The sequence below is a fragment of the Pseudophryne corroboree genome, chromosome 3 (genome assembly GCF_028390025.1).
Source record: "Pseudophryne corroboree isolate aPseCor3 chromosome 3, aPseCor3.hap2, whole genome shotgun sequence".
Lineage (NCBI taxonomy): Eukaryota > Metazoa > Chordata > Amphibia > Anura > Myobatrachidae > Pseudophryne > Pseudophryne corroboree.
Window position 1 is genome coordinate 705696773 of NC_086446.1, and position 20790 is coordinate 705717562.

At 48.9% G+C, this 20790-nt stretch overlaps 1 protein-coding gene and 1 pseudogene across 1 annotated transcript in view; one reads left to right on the forward strand and one right to left on the reverse strand.

The window, feature by feature from the left end:
* The window catches only part of LOC135056658 (alpha-2-macroglobulin-like), a 256362-nt gene that overhangs the window by 56123 nt on the left and 179449 nt on the right, over positions 1–20790 (reverse strand). The window lies entirely within an intron of this gene.
* Positions 6404–6522, forward strand: LOC134889468 (5S ribosomal RNA; annotated as a pseudogene).

Consider the following 20790-nt stretch of genomic DNA (forward strand, 5'->3'; position numbering starts at 1 on the left):
GGAGTATTAATATTAATTTCAGTATACAGTCTGCAGTGTCTTCTTGTGTTATTTTAAGCCCCGTTATACCATCTCATCATGCCCCATGGCCGGTACCTGGAACCTGCCTTCGTTGCCTTGCTTCTAGGGCAGCCCCAGCACTGCCCTACTCCTCCTGCAGTCTCCCCCTTATGATGAGCGGAGCCAGAGAAGCCCCCCTCAGCCAGCCCCCTGTGAACTGAGTAACAAAAATCGGACAGCAGCCAGATGCAGCTCCCAGAGGCCTCTGGGAAATGTAGTTCTCTAATCACCGTTCTGTGGCCTCCGGCACCTAGCTGAGCACCCGGGTCAGACTACAGCTCCCATGATGCCCCCGCATCATGGTTGATAGAAGAGATTAGTTCTCCATCGGAACTACGGTACTGTTCTCCTATTATTCTACCTTATCCGCGGGTGGGCCGCCCGCCCCTTCCTCTGTCAGCGCCCCTGACAAGTGCCGCTGCAAAAAGCACTCCATCTCCCAGCTTACCTCCGCCACTGCCTCCAGGTCCGGCGCCGCTAATTATCGGTAACTTGTTCTCCGGCGCTGACAGCTGCGGGGTAACGGAGAGCACCGGGCGTCAGGAGGGCTCATATCACCCCCAGCAGGACAGGAGTCAGGGGGAATGAAGAGAGGAGATCCTTGTTCTGGTCCTCGTATCTGTGATTGGACCAGCGGATACAGCCCTGGATCCGCTGTCCAATCACATGTGACTCGCTGGCAGGGGAAGCCCGTCCCTGTCAATGAGGCACATGTAGAAGTGCCGTTTTCACTACTTTTTTCAATGGGCTTATAGAGCCCAGTGCTCAGCCCCGCCCACCGCTCTATCCCGTTACCGTTATCAACGGGAGGCACTTGCTATCAGTGCCTCCCAAGCTTATTTTATGACTTACAATGAATAGAATACTATAAAGAAGATACTTATGATACTGAATATGTGTCATAAGTATCTTCTTTTTATTACTGTAATCATTAATGACAGGGGAGGCACTGCCTCCCCTGCCTCCCCTGACTGCACGTCCCTGCCTCACACTCCGGTCACTGATGGGTGCAGGGCGCTGGGGGGGGGGCGCCCTGAGGGCAATATAAGACACCTTGGCTGGCAAATCTACATCATATATAGTCCTAGAGGCTATATAGATGTAAAAATACCCCTGCCAGTATTCCAGAAAAAGCGGGAGAAGTCCGCCGGAAAAGGGGCGGGGCCATCTCCCTCAGCACACTGGCGCCATTTTTCCCTCACAGCTCCACTGGAAGGAAGCTCCCTGGCTCTCCCCTGCAGTCTGAAACCTACAGAAGGGTAAAAAAGAGAGGGGGGGCACTAAATTTAGGCGCAGGATATATATATATATATATATATATATATATAAAAGCAGCTATAAGGGAAAACACTCATTTATAGTGGGATCCCTGTGTTATATAGCGCTCTGGTGTGTGCTGGCATTCTCTCTCTCTGTCTCCCCAAAGGGCTTTGTGGGGTCCTGTCCTCTGTCAGAGCATTCCCTGTGTGTTTGCGGTGTGTCGGTACGGCTGTGTCGACATGTTTGATGAGGAGGCTTATGTGGAGGCGGAGCAGATGCCTGTAAATGTGATGTCACCCCCTGCGGGGTTGACACCTGAGTGGATGGTGCTGTAGAAGGAATTACGCGACAGTGTCGACTCCTTGCATAAAAGGTTTGACGACATACCAAATGTGGGACAGCCGGCTTCTCAGCCTGTGCCTGCCCAGGCGTCTCAAAAGCCATCAGGGGCTCTAAAACGCCCGCTACCTCAGATGGCAGACACAGATGTCGACACGGATACTGACTCCAGTGTCGACGATGATGAGACTAATGTAACTTCCAGTAGGGCCACACGTTACATGATTGAGGCAATGAAAAATGTGTTGCACATTTCTGATGTTACCCCCGGTACCACAAAAAAGGGTATTATGTTTGGAGAGAAAAAACTACCAGTAGCTTTTCCTCCATCTGAGGAGTTAAATGAAGTGTGTGAAGAAGCGTGGGCTTCCCCTGATAAGAAGCTGGTAATTTCTAAGAGGTTACTAATGGCGTACCCTTTCCCGCCAGAGGATAGGTCACGTTGGGAAACATCCCCTAGAGTGGATAAAGCGCTCACATGCTTGTCAAAGAAGGTGGCACTACCGTCTCCGGATACGGCCGCCCTGAAGGAATCTGCTGATAGAAAGCAGGAGGCTATCCTGAAATCTATATATACACACACAGGTGTTATACTGAGACCAGCTATTGCTTCAGCATGGATGTGCAGTGCTGCAGCTGCATGGTCAGATTCCCTGTCAGAAAATATTGATACTCTAGACAGGGACACTATATTGCTAACCGTAGAGCATATAAAAGACGCACTTTTGTACATGAGGGATGCACAGAGGGATATTTGCCGGCTGGCATCCAAATTTAGTGCAATGTCCATTTCTGCCAGGAGAGGGTTATGGACTCGGCAGTGGACAGGAGATGCAGATTCCAAAAGGCACATGGAAGTTCTGCCTTATAAGGGTGAGGAGTTGTTCGGGGATGGTCTCTCGGACCTCGTTTCCACAGCAACAGCTGGGAAGTCTACATTTTTACCCCATGTTCCCTCACAGCCAAAGAAAGCACCGTATAATCAGGTGCAGTCCTTTCGGCCCAATAGGGGCAAGCGGGTTAAAGGCGCGTCCTTTCTGCCCAGAGGCAGAGGTAGGGGAAAAAAGCTGCAGCATACAGCCAGTTCCCAGGAGCAAAAGTCCTCCCCCGCTTCCTCTAAGTCCACAGCATGACGCTGGGGCTCCACAGGCGGAGCCAGGTACGGTGGGGGCCCGTCTCAAATATTTCAGCAGTCAGTGGGCTCGCTCACGGGTGGATCCCTGGATTTTTCAGATAGTATCTCAGGGGTACAAGCTGGAATTCGAGACGTCTCCCCCCCGCCGTTTCCTCAAATCTGCCTTGCCAACCACTCCCTCAGGCAGGGAGGCAGTGTTACAGGCAATTCACAAGCTGTATTCACAACAGGTGATAGTAAAGGTACCCCTACTTCAACAAGGACGGGGTTACTATTCCACAATGTTTGTGGTACCGAAACCGGACGGTTCGGTGAGACCCATTTTAAATTTGAAATCCTTGAACACATATATAAAAAAATTCAGGTTCAAGATGGAATCGCTCAGGGCGGTTATTGCAAGCCTGGACGAGGGGAATTACATGGTATTACTGGACATCAAGGATGCTTACCTGCATGTCCCCATTTACCATCCTCAACAGGAGTACCTCAGATTTGTGGTACAGGATTGTCATTACCAATTCCAGACGTTGCTGTTCGGTCTATCCACGGCTCCGAGGGTCTTTACCAAGGTAATGGCCGAAATGATGATACTCCTTCGAAAGAAGGGAGTTTTAATTATCCCGTACTTGGACGATCTCCTGATAAAGGCGAGGTCCAGAGAGCAGTTGTTGGTCGGGATAGCACTATCTCGGGAGGTGCTACAACAGCACGGCTGGATTCTAAACATTCCAAAGTCACAGCTGGTCCCTACGACACGTCTACTGTTCCTGGGGATGGTTCTGGACACAGAACAGAAAAAAGTGTTTCTCCCGGAGGAGAAGGCCAAGGAGCTGTCATCTCTAGTCAGAGGCCTCCTAAAACCAAAACAGGTGTCGGTGCATCACTGCACGTGGATCCTGGGAAAGATGGTAGCTTCCTACGAAGCGATTCCATTCGGCAGGTTTCATGCAAGAACCTTTCAGTGGGACCTGTTGGACAAGTGGTCCGGATCGCATCTTCAGATGCATCGGCTGATAACCCTGTCTCCAAGGACAAGGGTGTCTCTGCTGTGGTGGCTGCAGAGTGCTCATCTTCAAGATGGCCGCAGATTCGGCATACAGGACTGGGTCCTGGTGACCACGGATGCCAGCCTTCGAGGCTGGGGGGCAGTCACACAGGGAAGAAACTTCCAAGGACTATGGTCAAGTCAGGAGACTTCCCTGCACATAAATATTATGGAATTAAGGGCTATTTACAATGCCCTAAGTCAGGCAAAATCCCTGCTTCAAAACCAGCCGGTACTGATCCAGTCAGACAACATCACGGCGGTCGCCCATGTAAACCGACAGGGCGGCACGAGAAGCAGGACGGCAATGGCAGAAGCCACAAGGATTCTCCGATGGGCGGAAAATCACGTGTTAGCACTGTCAGCAGTGTTCATTCCGGGAGTGGACAACTGGGAAGCAGACTTCCTCAGCAGGCACGACCTCCACCCGGGAGAGTGGGGACTTAATCCAGAAGTCTTTGAAATTATTGTAAACCGTTGGGAAAGGCCACAGGTGGACATGATGGCGTCCCGCCTAAACAAAAAGCTAGAAAAGTATTGCGCCAGGTCAAGAGACCCGCAGGCGATAGCTGTGGACGCTCTAGTGACACTGTGGGTGTACCGGTCGGTTTATGTGTTCCCTCCTCTTCCTCTCATACCAAAGGTACTGAGGATAATACGGAGAAGAGGAGTAAGAACTATACTCATTGTTCCGGATTGGCCAAGAAGAGCTTGGTACCCGGAACTTCAAGAAATGATCTCAGAGGACCCATGGCCTCTACCGCTCAGACAAGACCTGCTGCAGCAGGGGCCCTGTCTGTTCCAAGACTTACCGCGGCTGCGTTTGACGGCATGGCGGTTGAACACCGGATCCTGAAGGAAAAGGGCATTCCGGAGGAAGTCATTCCTACGCTGATTAAAGCTAGGAAAGAAGTAACCGCAAACCATTATCACTGCATTTGGCAAAAATATGTTGCGTGGTGTGAGGCCAGGAAGGCCCCAACGGAGGAATTTCAGCTGGGCCGTTTCCTGCACTTCCTACAGTCAGGGGTGACTATGGGCCTTAAATTGGGTTCCATTAAGGTCCAGATTTCGGCTCTATCGATTTTCTTCCAGAGAGAACTGGCTTCACTACCTGAAGTTCAGACTTTTGTTAAGGGAGTGCTGCATATTCAGCCCCCTTTTGTGCCTCCAGTGGCACCTTGGGATCTCAACGTGGTGTTGGATTTCCTAAAGTCACATTGGTTTGCGCCACTGAAAACCGTGGATTTGAAATATCTCACGTGGAAAGTGGTCATGTTGTTGGCCTTGGCTTCGGCCAGGCGTGTATCAGAATTGGCGGCTTTGTCATGTAAAAGCCCTTATCTGATTTTCCATATGGATAGGGCGGAATTGAGGACTCGTCCCCAGTTTCTCCCTAAAGTGGTATCAGCTTTTCATCTGAACCAACCTATCGTGGTGCCTGCGGCTACAAAAGACTTGGAGGCTTCCAAGTTGTTGGACGTAGTCAGGGCCCTGAAAATCTATGTTTCCAGGACAGCTGGAGTCAGAAAGACTGACTCGCTCTTTATCCTGTATGCGCCCAACAAGTTGGGTGCACCTGCTTCAAAGCAGACTATTGCTCGCTGGATCTGTAGTACAATTCAGCTTGCACATTCTGCGGCTGGACTGCCGCATCCTAAATCAGTGAAAGCCCATTCCACGAGGAAGGTGGGCTCTTCTTGGGCGGCTGCCCGAGGGGTCTCGGCTCTTCAACTTTGCCGAGCAGCTACTTGGTCGGGGTCAAACACGTTTGCTAAATTCTACAAGTTTGACACCCTGGCTGTGGAGGACCTAGAGTTTGCCTATTCGGTGCTGCAGAGTCATCCGCACTCTCCCGCCCGTTTGGGAGCTTTGGTATAATCCCCATGGTCCTTACGGAGTCCCAGCATCCACTTAGGACGTCAGAGAAAATAAGAATTTACTCACCAGTAATTCTATTTCTCGTAGTCCGTAGTGGATGCTGGGCGCCCATCCCAAGTGCGGATTGTCTGCAATACTTGTATATAGTTATTGCTTAACTAAAGGGTTATTGTTGAGCCATCTGTTGAGAGGCTCAGTTGTTATCATACTGTTAACTGGGTATTGTATCACGAGTTATACGGTGTGATTGGTGTGGCTGGTATGAGTCTTACCCGGGATTCAAAATCCTTCCTTATTGTGTCAGCTCTTCCGGGCACAGTATCCTAACTGAAGTCTGGAGGAGGGTCATAGTGGGAGGAGCCAGTGCACACGAGTAGTCTAAAGCTTTCTTTATAGTTGTGCCCAGTCTCCTGCGGAGCCGCTATTCCCCATGGTCCTTACGGAGTCCCAGCATCCACTACGGACTACAAGAAATAGAATTACCGGTGAGTAAATTCTTATTTTCACTACTTACTAATTTCCGTAGACTCTCATCCACGATTCTAGGATGTACTTTGCCACTGAGTGACAACTCTTTCACCCTGCCTAACGTGGAAAGCAGATCTACACACTATATGGCTTTATCTTTCTAAATCTCCACTCTACCATCTGTATATAGGTGCACTCTCATTGGTAGATCGCCTCTCTACTATCATACCACGCTGATAATGCCCGATCTCGTCCGATCTTGGAAGCTAAACAGCGTTGGGCCGGGTCAGTACCTTGAGAGGCGACTCCCTGGGAATACCTGGTGTTGTAGAGTAGGGACTATTCCCCTTCTTTTGAAGGGTGGACACCAACAGCAGTATCACCACTATTTGATTCTTTCACAAACTTTTTTCTATCCTTGCCACGTCCAGATCGTGTCAATATAGATTTCTCTAACGTCCTAAGTGGATGCTGGGGACTCCGTAAGGACCATGGGGAATAGCGGCTCCGCAGGAGACTGGGCACAAAAGTAAAGCTTTAGAACTACCTGGTGTGCACTGGCTCCTCCCCCTATGACCCTCCTCCAAGCCTCAGTTAGATTTTTGTGCCCGAACGAGAAGGGTGCACACTAGGTGGCTCTCCTGAGCTGCTTAGTGAAAAGTTTAGTTTTAGGTTTTTTATTTTCAGTGAGACCTGCTGGCAACAGGCTCACTGCATCGAGGGACTAAGGGGAGAAGAAGCGAACTCACCTGCGTGCAGAGTGGATTGGGCTTCTTAGGCTACTGGACATTAGCTCCAGAGGGACGATCACAGGCCCAGCCATGGATGGGTCCCAGAGCCGCGCCGCCGGCCCCCTTACAGAGCCAGAAGACAGAAGAGGTCCGGAAAATCGGCGGCAGAAGACGTCCTGTCTTCAACAAGGTAGCGCACAGCACTGCAGCTGTGCGCCATTGCTCTCAGCACACTTCACACTCCGGTCGCTGAGGGTGCAGGGCGCTGGGGGGGGCGCCCTGAGACGCAATAAAAACACCTTGGATGGCAAAAAATGCATCACATATAGCTCCTGGGCTATATGGATGAATTTAACCCCTGCCAGAATACATAGAAAAACGGGAGATAAGGCCGCCGATAAGGGGGCGGAGCCTATCTCCTCAGCACACTGGCGCCATTTTCCCTCACAGCTCCGTTGGAGGGAAGCTCCCTGGCTCTCCCCTGCAGTCACTACACTACAGAAAGGGTTAAAAAAGAGAGGGGGGGCACTAATTACGCGCAGTATTAAAGATACAGCAGCTATAAGGGGAAAAACACTTATATAAGGTTATCCCTGTATATATATAGCGCTCTGGTGTGTGCTGGCAAACTCTCCCTCTGTCTCCCCAAAGGGCTAGTGGGGTCCTGTCCTCTATCAGAGCATTCCCTGTGTGTGTGCTGTATGTCTGTACGTTTGTGTCGACATGTATGAGGAGAAAAATGATGTGGAGACGGAGCAGATTGCCTGTAATAGTGATGTCACCCCCTAGGGGGTCGACACCTGAGTGGATGAACTGTTGGAAGGAATTACGTAACAGTGTCAGCTCTGTATAAAAGACAGTGGTTGACATGAGACAGCCGGCTACTCAGCTTGTGCCTGTCCAGACGTCTCATAGGCCGTCAGGGGCTCTAAAGCGCCCGTTACCTCAGATGGCAGATATAGACGCCGACACGGATACTGACTCCAGTGTCGACGGTGAAGAGACAAATGTGACTTCCAGTAGGGCCACACGTTACATGATTGAGGCAATGAAAAATGTTTTACACATTTCTGAAATACGAGTACCACCAAAAAGGGGTATTATGTTCGGTGAGGAAAAACTACCTGTAGTTTTCCTGAATCTGAGAAATTAAATGAGGTGTGTGATGATGCGTGGTTTCCCCCGATAACAACTGATAATTTCTAAAATGTTATTGGCATTATATCCTTTCCCGCCAGAGGTTAGGGTGCGTTGGGAAACACCCCCTAGGGTGGATAAAGCGCTCACACGCTTGTAAGAACAAGGGCTCTACCCTCTCCTGAGATGGCCACCTTTAAGGACCCTGCTGATAGAAAACAGGAGGGTATCCTAAAATGTATTTACACACATACTGGTGTTATACGGCGACCAGCAATCGCCTCAGCCTGGATGTGCAGTGCTGGGTTGGCGTGGTCGGATTCCCTGACTGAAAATATTGATACCCTAGATAGGGACAGTATATTATTGCCTATAGAGCATTTAAAAGATGCATTTCTATATATGCGTGATGCACAGCGGAATATTTGCCGACTGGCATCAAGTCTAAGTGCGTTGTCCATTTCTACCAGTAGAGGGTTATGGACACGACAGTGGTCAGGTGATGCGGATTCCAAACGGCATTTGGAAGTATTGCCTTATTAAGGGGAGGAGTTATTTGGGGTCGGTCTTTCAGACCTGGTGGCCACGGCAACAGCTGGGAAATCCACGTTTGTACCCCAGGTCGCCTCTCAACATGAGAAGACGCCGTATTATCAGGCACAGTCTTTTCGTGGGCAAGCGGGCAAAAGGTTCCTCATTTCTGCCCCGTGACAGAGGGAGAGGAAAAAGGCTGCAGAAATCAGCCAGTTCCCAGGAACAGAAACCCTCTCCCGCCTCTGCCAAGCCCTCAATATGACGCTGGGGCTTTACAAGCAGAATCAGGCACGGTGGGGGCCCGTCTCAATGAATTTCAGCGCGCAGTGGGCTCACTCGCAAGTAGACCCCTGGATCCTTCAGGTGATATCTCAGGGGTACAAATTGGAATTCGAGACGTCTCCCCCTCGCCGTTTCCTAAAGTCGGCTTTACCGATGTCTCCTTCTGACAGGGAGACAGTTTTGGAAGCCATTCACAAGCTGTATTCCCAGCAGGTGATAATCAAGGTACCCCTCCTGCAACAGGGAACGGGGTATTATTCCACACTGTTGTGGTACCGAAGCCGGACGGCTCGGTGAGACCGATTCTAAATCTAAAATCTTTGAACACTTACATACAGAGGTTCAAATTCAAGATTGAGTCACTCAGAGCAGTGATTGCGAACCTGGAAGAAGAGGACTACATGATGTCTCGGGACATCAAGGATGCTTACCTGCATGTCCCAATTTACCCTTCTCACCAAGGGTACCTCAGGTTTATGGTACAGAACTGTCAATATCAGTTTCAGACGCTGCCGTATGGATGGTCCACGGCACCCCAGGTCTTTACCAAGGTAATGGCCGAAATGATGATACTCCTTCGAAGGAAGGGAATTTTAGTTATCCCTTACTTGGACGATTCCCTGATAAGGGTAAGATCCAGGGAACAGTTGGAGGTCGGTGTAGCACTATCTCAGGTAGTGTTGCGGCAGCACGATTGGATTCTCAATATTCCAAAATCGCAGCTGATTCCGACGACTCGTCTTCTGTTCTTAGGGATGATCCTGGACACAGTTCAGAAAAAGGTGTTTCTCCCGGAGGAGAAAGTCAGGGAGTTATCCGAGCTAGTCGGGAACCTCCTATAACCGAGCCAAGTCTCAGTACATCAATGAGATGGTTCTGGGAAAAATGGTGGCTTCCTATGAAGCAATCCCATGCGGCAGATTCCACGCAAGAACTTTTCAGTGGGACCTGCTGGACAAATGGTCTGGGTCGCATCTTCAGATGCATCAGCAGATAACCCTGTCACCAAGCACAAGGGTGTCTCTCCTGTGGTGGTGGCAGAGTGCTCATCTTCTAGAGGGCCGCACATTCAGGACTGGGTCCTGGTGACCACGGATGCCAGCCTGCGAGGCTGGGGAGCAGTCACACAGGGAAGGAATTTCCAGAGCTTATGGTCAAGCCTGGAGACATCACTTCACATAAATATCCTGAAGCTAAGGGCCATTTACAATGCTCTAAGCTCAGCAAGACCTCTGCTTCAAGGTCACCCGGAGTTGATCCATTCGGACAACATCACGGCAGTCACCCACGTAAACAGACAGGGTGACACAAGAAGCAGAAGGGCAATGGCAGAAGCTGCAAGGATTCTTCGCTGGGCGGAAAATCATGTGATAGCACTGTCAGCAGTATTCAATCCGGGAGTGGACAACTGGGAAGCAGACTTCCTCAGCACGACCTCCACCCGGGAGAGTGGGGACTTCACCCAGAAGTCTTCCACATGTTTATAAAACTCGACAAGTATTGCGCCAGGTCAAGGGACCCTCAGGCAATAGCTGTAGACGCTCTGGTAACACAGTGGGTGTACCAGTCAGTGTATGTGTTCCCTCCTCTGCCTCTCATAACCAAGGTACTGAGAATTATAAGATGGAGAGGAGTAAGCACTATATTCGTGGCTCCGGATTGGCCAAGAAGGACTTGGTAACCGGAACTTCAAGAGATGCTCACGGAGGATCCGTGGCCTCTACCTCTAAGAAGGGACCTGCTCCAGCAAGGACCCTGTCTGTTCCAAGACTTACCACGGCTGCGTTTAACGGCAGGGCGGTTGAACGCCGGATCCTGAAGGAAAAAGGCATTCCGGATGAAGTCATCCCTATCCTGATCAAAGCCAGGAAAGATATAACCGCAAAACATTATCACCGCATTTGGCGAAAATATGTTGCGTGGTGCGAGGCCAGTAAGGCCCCGACGGAGGAATTTTCAACTAGGTCGATTCCTACATTTCCTGCAAACAGGAGTGTCTATGGGCCTGAAATGGGGGTCCATTAAGGTTCAAATTTCGGCCTTGTCAATTTTCTTCCAAAAAGAACTAGCTTCAGTCCCTGAAGTTCAGACGTTTGTGAAAGGGGTACTGTATATACAGCCTCCTTTTGTGCCTCCAGTGGCACCTTGGGATCTAAATGTAGTTTTTGGGTTCCAAAAGTCACATTGGTTTGAACCACTTAAATATGTGGAGTTAAAATATCTCACATGGAAAGTGGTCATGCTGTTGGCCCTGGCCTGGGCCAGGTGCGTGTCAGAATTGGCGGCTTTATCCTGTAAAAGCCCTCATCTGATTTTCCATTCGGACAGGGCGGAATTGAGGACTTGTCCTCAGTTTCTCCCTAAGGTGGTTTTCAGCGTTTCACCTGAATCAACCTATTGTGGTGCCTGCGGCTACTAGGGACTTGGAGGACTCCAAGTTGCTAGACGTTGTCAGAGCCCTGGAAATATAGGTTTCCAGGACGGCTGGAGTCAGAAAATCTGACTCGTTGTTTATTCTGTATGCACCCAACAAGCTGGGTGCTCCTGCTTCTAAGCAGACTATTGCTCGTTGGATTTGTAGTACAATTCAGCTTGCACATTCCGTGGCAGGCCTGCCACAGCCAAAATCTGTAAAAGCCCATTCCACAAGGAAGGTGGGCTCATCTTGGGCGGCTGCCCGAGGGGTCTCGGCTTTACAACCTTGCCGAGCAGCTACTTGGTCAGGAGCAAATACGTTTGTAAAATTCTACAAATTTGATACCCTGGCTGAGGAGGACCTGGAGTTCTCTCATTTGGTGCTGCAGAGTCATCCGCACTCTCCCGCCCGTTTGGGAGCTTTGGTATAATCCCCATGGTCCTTACGGAGTCCCCAGCATCCACTTAGGACGTTAGAGAAAATAAGAATTTACTTACCGATAATTCTATTTCTCGTAGTCCGTAGTGGATGCTGGGCGCCCATCCCAAGTGCGGATTGTCTGCAATACTGGTACATAGTTATTGTTACCAAAAAATCGGGTTATTGCTGTAGTGAGCCATCCTTTCTAGAGGCTCCTCTGTTATCATGCTGTTAACTGGGTTTAGATCACAAGTTATATGGTGTGATTGGTGTGGCTGGTATGAGTCTTACCCGGGATTCAAAATCCTTCCTTATTGTGTACGCTCGTCCGGGCACAGTATCCTAACTGAGGCTTGGAGGAGGGTCATAGGGGGAGGAGCCAGTGCACACCAGGTAGTTCTAAAGCTTTACTTTTGTGCCCAGTCTCCTGCGGAGCCGCTATTCCCCATGGTCCTTACGGAGTCCCCAGCATCCACTACGGACTACGAGAAATAGAATTATCGGTAAGTAAATTCTTATTATTTCTAACTCTGCACAATATGGAATAACAGGTGAACACTCAATTGCTCACTATTAACCATATTCAAGTGGTTCTCTAAGACACACTATTGACCTCCCTGGTCAGTCTCATTAATACAGATTATCTTTACTGGTCAGGAGAAACGGGTGTCAGACTATCAAGTGTCTGCAGCCTTTCTAATCCTTCTCATGTGATTAACAGACCAGAACATTTTATATTTTCTCACGTCTTTTTTATGCTTACACTTTTTCTTGGATCGTAGAGGGGTAATAATTTTTAATTGCTGATTAATAAAAATTAAGTTTTTATTATTACCAATCACCGAAGAATTCTTTCTTCTCTCTACAACAACAAGAGTGCGCCCACACAAGAGCTTTCTCTCTCTCCTCTCGTTAGTATGTTTCATAGTTCTCTTCACTAAATTTTACATTCCATAAACTGCTCTGCACTCAGCCACTACATCCGCTCCTGATACCCTATTTCATGCCAACACTCACATTCAACCTCCAGCACTCACATTCAACCTCCAATTTCCACCCCAGTGGAAAATGCTTCTGTTACTCATTCCAGCCTACACCCGACAAGTTGCTGTACCATGCCGGCAATAGAAATCCCAGGTCCCGGCACACTCATTATTATTGGCTCATCACCCTGTGCTTCTCCAGCCTCATCCACTGTGTCTTTCCTTCTCCAGCTATTATTATTATTATTACATTTTATTTATAAGGCGCCACAAGTGTTTCGCAGCGCCGTACAAAGGATATTACAGGGAGACAAAATGTAGCATTACAGTAAATAAATAACAGAAATAGAATACAGCTATCCACTCCTCTGTCTCTCAGCATAAACATGTGTCTTAGTCTTATCCCCCCCATCTGTGTCTCCCAGACTCATTCCCTAACACATAAAGACTGGAATAATAGTCTCAGTATTATTATTAGTCTTCTGTCTTAACCATCTGGGGCTCATTCCTTAATGCAGCTAGTATCTGTCTCATGGAAATCTGTGACCAATTTATTTATTAACAGATTCTTATATAGCATAACATACACTGTTGCACTTTTATGAGAAGTTATTATGATGAGTTGTTTTTACACACTGATCTGTGGTAGGTTGCTGTAGTAGCGGTTAGACTAGGCTACTATTACTCTTTTCTCTGACGTCCTAGTGGATGCTGGGACTCCGTAAGGACCATGGGGAATAGCGGCTCCGCAGGAGACAGGGCACAAAATAAAAGCTTAAGGATCAGGTGGTGTGCACTGGCTCCTCCCCCTATGACCCTCCTCCAAGCCTCAGTTAGATTTTTGTGCCCGGCCGAGAAGGGTGCAATCTAGGTGGCTCTCCTGAGCTGCTTAGAATAAAAGTTTAGTTTAGGTTTTTTTATTTTCAGTGAGTCCTGCTGGCAACAGGCTCACTGCATCGTGGGACTAAGGGGAGAAGAAACGGACTCACCTGAGTGCAGAGTGGATCGGGTTTCTTAGGCTACTGGACATTAGCTCCAGAGGGACGATCACAGGTTCAGCCTGGATGGGTCACCGGAGCCGCGCCGCCGTCCCCCTTACAGAGCCAGAAGAGACGAAGAGGTCCGGTGAAATCGGCGGCAGAAGACATCCTGTCTTCAGACTAAGGTAGCGCACAGCACCGCAGCTGTGCGCCATTGCTCTCAGCACACTTCACACTCTGGTCACTGAGGGTGCAGGGCGCTGGGGGGGAGCGCCCTGAGACGCAATATAACAGTATATACCTTAGGTGGCAAAAAGAATACATCACATATAGCTCCTGGGCTATATGGATGTATTTTAACCCCTGCCATTTTTACACAAAAAAGCGGGAGATAAGGACGTTGTGAAGGGGCGGAGCCTATCTCCTCAGCACACAAGCGCCATTTTCCCTCACAGCTCCGCTGGAAGGACGGCTCCCTGACTCTCCCCTGCAGTCCTGCTTCAGAATCAGGGTAAAAAAGAGAAGGGGGGGCATTTTTGGCAGCAAATAACGATAATAACAGCAGCTATAAGGGAATAACACTTATATAAGGTTATCCCTGTATATATATATAGCGCTGGGTGTGTGCTGGCAGACTCTCCCTCTGTCTCTCCAAAGGGCTAAGTGGGGTCCTGTCCTCTATCAGAGCATTCCCGGTGTGTGTGCTGTGTGTCGGTACGCGTGTGTCGACATGTATGAGGAGGAAAATGATGTGGAGGCGGAGCAGTTGCCTGTGTTGGTGATGTCACCCCCTAGGGAGTCGACACCTGACTGGATGATTGTATTTAAACAATTAAGTGATAATGTCAGCAATTTGCAAAAAACTGTTGACGACATGAGACAGCCGGCAAATCAATTAGTGCCTGTCCAGGCGTCTCAGACACCGTCAGGGGCGCTAAAACGCCCGTTACCTCAGTGGGTCGACACAGACCCTGACACAGATACTGAGTCTAGTGTCGACGGTGACGAGACAAACGTAATGTCCAGTAGGGCCACACGTTACATGATCACGGCAATGAAAGAGGCATTGAACCTTTCTGACACTACAAGTACCACAAAGAAGGGTATTATGTGGGATGTGAAAAAACTACCAATAGTTTTTCCTGAGTCAGAGGAAATAAATGAGGTGTGTGATAAAGCGTGGGTTTCCCCCGATAAAAAACAGCTAATTTCTAAAAAATTATTAGCATTATATCCCTTCCCGCCAGAGGTTAGGGCGCGTTGGGAAACACCCCCTAGGGTAGATAAGGCGCTCACACGTTTATCTAAACAAGTAGCGTTACCGTCTCCTGATACGGCCACCCTCAAAGAACCAGCTGATAGAAGGCTGGAAAATATCCTAAAAAGTATATACACACATACTGGTGTTATACTGCGACCAGCAATCGCCTCAGCCTGGATGTGCAGTGCTGGAGTCGCATGGTCGGATTCCCTGACTGAGAATATTGATACCCTGGATAGGGACAATATTTTGTTAACTATAGAACATTTAAAGGATGCATTGCTATATATGCGTGATGCACAGAGGGATATTTGCACCCTGGCATCAAGAGTAAGTGCTATGTCCATCTCTGCCAGAAGAGCGTTATGGACGCGACAGTGGTCAGGGGATGCGGATTCCAAACGGCACATGGAAGTATTGCCGTATAAAGGGGAGGAGTTATTTGGGGCTGGTCTATCGGACCTGGTGGCCACGGCAACGGCTGGAAAATCCACCTTTTTACCCCAGGTTACTTCACATCAGCAGAAAAAGACACCGTCTTTTCAAACTCAGTCCTTTCGTTCCCATAAGTACAAGCGAGCAAAAGGCCACTCCTTTCTGCCCCGGGGCAGAGGAAGAGGAAAAAGACTGCACCATGCAGCCGCTTCCCAGGAGCAGAAGCCCTCCCCTGCTTCTGCCAAGTCTTCAGCATGACGCTGGGGCTTTACAAGCAGACTCAGATATAGTGGGGGCCCGTCTCAAGAATTTCAACGCGCAGTGGGCTCACTCGCAAGTGGATCCCTGGATTCTACAGGTAGTATCGCAGGGGTACAAACTGGAATTCGAGGCGTTTCCCCCTCGTCGGTTCCTGAAGTCTGCTTTACCAAAGTCTCCCTCCGACAGGGAGGCAGTTTTGGAAGCCATTCACAAGCTGTATTCCCAGCAGGTGATAATCAAGGTACCCCTCCTGCAACAAGGAAAGGGGTATTATTCCACGCTGTTGTGGTACCGAAGCCGGACGGCTCGGTGAGACCAATTTTAAATCTGAAATCCTTGAACACTTACATAAAAAGGTTCAAATTCAAGATGGAGTCACTCAGAGCAGTGATAGCGAACCTGGAAGAAGGGGACTATATGGTGTCTCTGGACATCAAAGATGCTTATCTCCACGTCCCAATATACCCTTCTCACCAAGGGTACCTCAGGTTTGTAGTACAAAACTGTCATTATCAGTTTCAGACGCTGCCGTTTGGATTGTCCACGGCACCTCGGGTCTTTACCAAGGTAATGGCCGAAATGATGATTCTTCTACGAAGAAAAGGCATTTTAATTATCCCTTACTTGGACGATCTCCTGATAAGGGCAAGATCCAGGGAACAGTTAGAAGTCGGAGTAGCACTATCTCAGGTAGTGTTACGTCAGCACGGGTGGATTCTAAATATTCCAAAATCGCAGCTGATTCCAACGACACGTCTACTGTTCCTAGGAATGATTCTGGACACAGTCCAGAAGAAGGTGTTTCTCCCGGAGGAGAAGGCCAGGGAGTTATCCGAGCTAGTCAGGAACCTCCTAAAACCAGGCCAGGTCTCAGTGCATCAGTGCACGAGGGTCCTGGGAAAAATGGTGGCTTCTTACGAAGCGATTCCATTCGGAAGATTCCATGCAAGAACGTTTCAGTGGGATCTACTGGACAAATGGTCCGGATCGCATCTGCAGATGCATCAGCGGATAACCCTGTCGCCAAGGACAAGGGTGTCTCTCCTGTGGTGGCTGCAGAGTGCTCATCTACTAGAGGGCCGCAGATTTGGCATTCAGGATTGGATCCTGGTAACCACGGATGCCAGCCTGAGAGGCTGGGGAGCAGTCACACAGGGAAGGAATTTCCAGGGCTTGTGGTCAAGCATGGAAACATCTCTTCATATAAACATTCTGGAACTAAGGGCCATTTACAATGCCCTAAGTCAAGCAAAACCTCTGCTTCAGGGTCAGGCGGTGTTGATCCAATCGGACAACATCACGGCAGTCGCCCACGTAAACAGACAGGGCGGCACGAGAAGCAGGAGGGCAATGGCAGAAGCTGCAAGGATTCTTCGCTGGGCGGAAAATCATGTGATAGCACTGTCAGCAGTGTTCATTCCGGGAGTGGACAACTGGGAAGCAGACTTCCTCAGCAGACACGACCTTCACCCGGGAGAGTGGGGACTTCACCCAGAAGTCTTCCACCTGATTGTAAACCGTTGGGAAAAACCAAAGGTGGACATGATGGCGTCACGTCTAAACAAAAAACTGGACAGATATTGCGCCAGGTCAAGGGACCCTCAGGCAATAGCAGTGGACGCTCTGGTAACGCCGTGGGTGTACCAGTCAGTGTATGTGTTCCCTCCTCTGCCTCTCATACCAAAAGTACTGAGAATCATAAGAAGGAGAGGAGTAAGAACTATACTCGTGGTTCCGGATTGGCCAAGAAGGACTTGGTACCCGGAACTTCAAGAGATGCTCACGGACGAACCGTGGCCTCTACCTCTAAGAAAGGACCTGCTACTGCAGGGGCCTTGTCTGTTCCAAGACTTACCGCGGCTGCGTTTGACGGCATGGCGGTTGAACGCCGGATCCTGAGGGAAAAAGGCATTCCAGAAGAAGTCATCCCTACTCTGGTCAAAGCCAGGAAGGACGTAACCGCAAAACATTATCACCGCATTTGGCGTAAATATGTTGCGTGGTGTGAGGCCAAGAAGGCCCCTACAGAGGAATTTCAACTGGGTCGTTTCCTTCATTTCCAGCAAACAGGACTGTCTATGGGCCTAAAATTAGGGTCCATTAAGGTTCAAATTTCGGCCCTGTCGATTTTCTTCCAGAAAGAACTGGCTTCAGTACCTGAAGTTCAGACATTTGTAAAAGGGGTGCTGCGCATACAGCCTCCTTTTGTGCCTCCAGTGGCACCTTGGGATCTCAATGTGGTGTTGAGTTTTCTAAAGTCACATTGGTTTGAACCACTTTCCACTGTGGACTTAAAATATCTCACATGGAAGGTGTCGATGCTGTTAGCCTTGGCTTCAGCCAGGCGTGTGTCAGAATTGGCGGCTTTATCATATAAAAGCCCTTACTTAATTTTTCATTCTGACAGGGCGGAATTGAGGACTCGTCCTCAATTTCTACCTAAGGTGGTTTCTGCATTTCACATGAACCAACCTATTGTGGTACCTGCGGCTACCAGGGACTTAGAGGACTCTAAGTTGCTTGACGTTGTCAGGGCCTTGAAAATATATGTTTCCAGGACGGCTGGAGTCAGAAAATCTGACTCGCTGTTTATCCTGTATGCACCCAACAAGCTGGGTGCTCCTGCTTCTAAGCAGACGATTGCTCGTTGGATTTGTAGTACAATTCAGCTTGCACATTCTGTGGCAGGATTGCCACAGCCAAAATCAGTAAAAGCCCATTCCACAAGGAAAGTGGGCTCATCTTGGGCGGCTGCCCGAGGGGTCTCGGCTTTACAACTTTGCCGAGCAGCTACTTGGTCAGGGGCAAACACGTTTGCTAAATTCTACAAATTTGATACCCTGGCTGAGGAGGACCTGGAGTTCTCTCATTCGGTGCTGCAGAGTCATCCGCACTCTCCCGCCCGTTTGGGAGCTTTGGTATAATCCCCATGGTCCTTACGGAGTCCCAGCATCCACTAGGACGTCAGAGAAAATAAGATTTTACTTACCGATAAATCTATTTCTCGTAGTCCGTAGTGGATGCTGGGCGCCCATCCCTAGTGCGGATTGTCTGCAATACTTGTATATAGTTATTGTTACAAAAATTCGGGTTATTGTTGTTGTGAGCCATCTTTTCAGAGGCTCCTTTGCGTTTATCATACTGTTAACTAGAGATGAGCGGGTTCGGTTTCTCTGAATCCGAACCCGCACGAACTTCATGTTTTTTTCACGGGTCCGAGCAGACTCGGATCCTCCCGCCTTGCTCGGTTAACCCGAGCGCGCCCGAACGTCATCATGACGCTGTCGGATTCTCGCGAGACTCGGATTCTATATAAGGAGCCGCGCGTCGCCGCCATTTTCACACGTGCATTGAGATTGATAGGGAGAGGACGTGGCTGGCGTCCTCTCCATTTAGATTAGGGTTGAGAGAGAGAGAGAGAGATTGACCTGAGGCTGTGATACTGTAGAAGAGAGTGCAGAGTTTAGTGACTGACGACCACAGTGACCACCAGACAGTGCAGTTGTTTGTTTTATTTAATATATCCGTTCTCTGCCTGAAAAAAACGATACACACAGTGACTCAGTCACATACCATATCTGTGTGCACTGCTCAGCCCAGTGTGCTGCATCAATGTATATATATATCTGACTGTGCTCAGCTCACACAGCTTATAATTGTGGGGGAGACTGGGGAGCACTGCAGTGCCAGTTATAGGTTATAGCAGGAGCCAGGAGTACATAATATTATATTAAAATTAAACAGTGCACACTTTTGCTGCAGGAGTGCCACTGCCAGTGTGACTAGTGACCAGTGACCTGACCACCAGTATATATAATATTAGTAGTATACTATCTCTTTATCAACCAGTCTATATTAGCAGCAGACACAGTACAGTGCGGTAGTTCACGGCTGTGGCTACCTCTGTGTCGGCACTCGGCAGCCCGTCCATAATTGTATATACCACCTAACCGTGGTTTTTTTTTCTTTCTTTATAGTCATACTAGTTACGAGTATACTATCTCTTTATCAACCAGTCTATATTAGCAGCAGACACAGTACAGTGCGGTAGTTCACGGCTGTGGCTACCTCTGTGTCGGCACTCGGCAGCCCGTCCATAATTGTATATACCACCTAACCGTGGTTTTTTTTTCTTTCTTTATACATACATACTAGTTACGAGTATACTATCTCTTTATCAACCAGTCTATATTAGCAGCAGACACAGTACAGTGCGGTAGTTCACGGCTGTGGCTACCTCTGTGTCGGCACTCGGCAGCCCGTCCATAATTGTATATACCACCTAACCGTGGTTTTTTTTTCTTTCTTTATACATACATACTAGTTACGAGTATACTATCTCTTTATCAACCAGTCTATATATTAGCAGCAGACACAGTACAGTGCGGTAGTTCACGGCTGTGGCTACCTCTGTGTCGGCACTCGGCAGCCCGTCCATAATTGTATACTAGTATCCAATCCATCTCCATTGTTTACCTGAGGTGCCTTTTAGTTGTGCCTATTAAAATATGGAGAACAAAAATGTTGAGGTTCCAAAATTAGGGAAAGATCAAGATCCACTTCCACCTCGTGCTGAAGCTGCTGCCACTAGTCATGGCCGAGACGATGAAATGCCAGCAACGTCGTCTGCCAAGGCCGATGCCCAATGTCATAGTACAGAGCATGTCAAATCCAAAACACCAAATATCAGTAAAAAAAGGACTCCAAAACCTAAAATAAAATTGTCGGAGGAGAAGCGTAAACTTGCCAATATGCCATTTACCACACGGAGTGGCAAGGAACGGCTGAGGCCCTGGCCTATGTTCATGGCTAGTGGTTCAGCTTCACATGAGGATGGAAGCACTCAGCCTCTCGCTAGAAAAATGAAAAGACTAAAGCTGGCAAAAGCAGTAGCACCGCAAAGAACTGTGCGTTCTTCGAAATCCCAAATCCACAAGGAGAGTCCGACTCCAATTGTGTCGGTTGCGATGCCTGACCTTCCCAACACTGGACGTGAAGAGCATGCGCCTTCCACCATTTGCACGCCCCCTGCAAGTGATGGAAGGAGCACCCGCAGTCCAGTTCCTGATAGTCAGATTGAAGATGTCAGTGTTGAAGTACACCAGGATGAGGAGGATATGGGTGTTGCTGGCGCTGGGGAGGAAATTGACCAGGAGGATTCT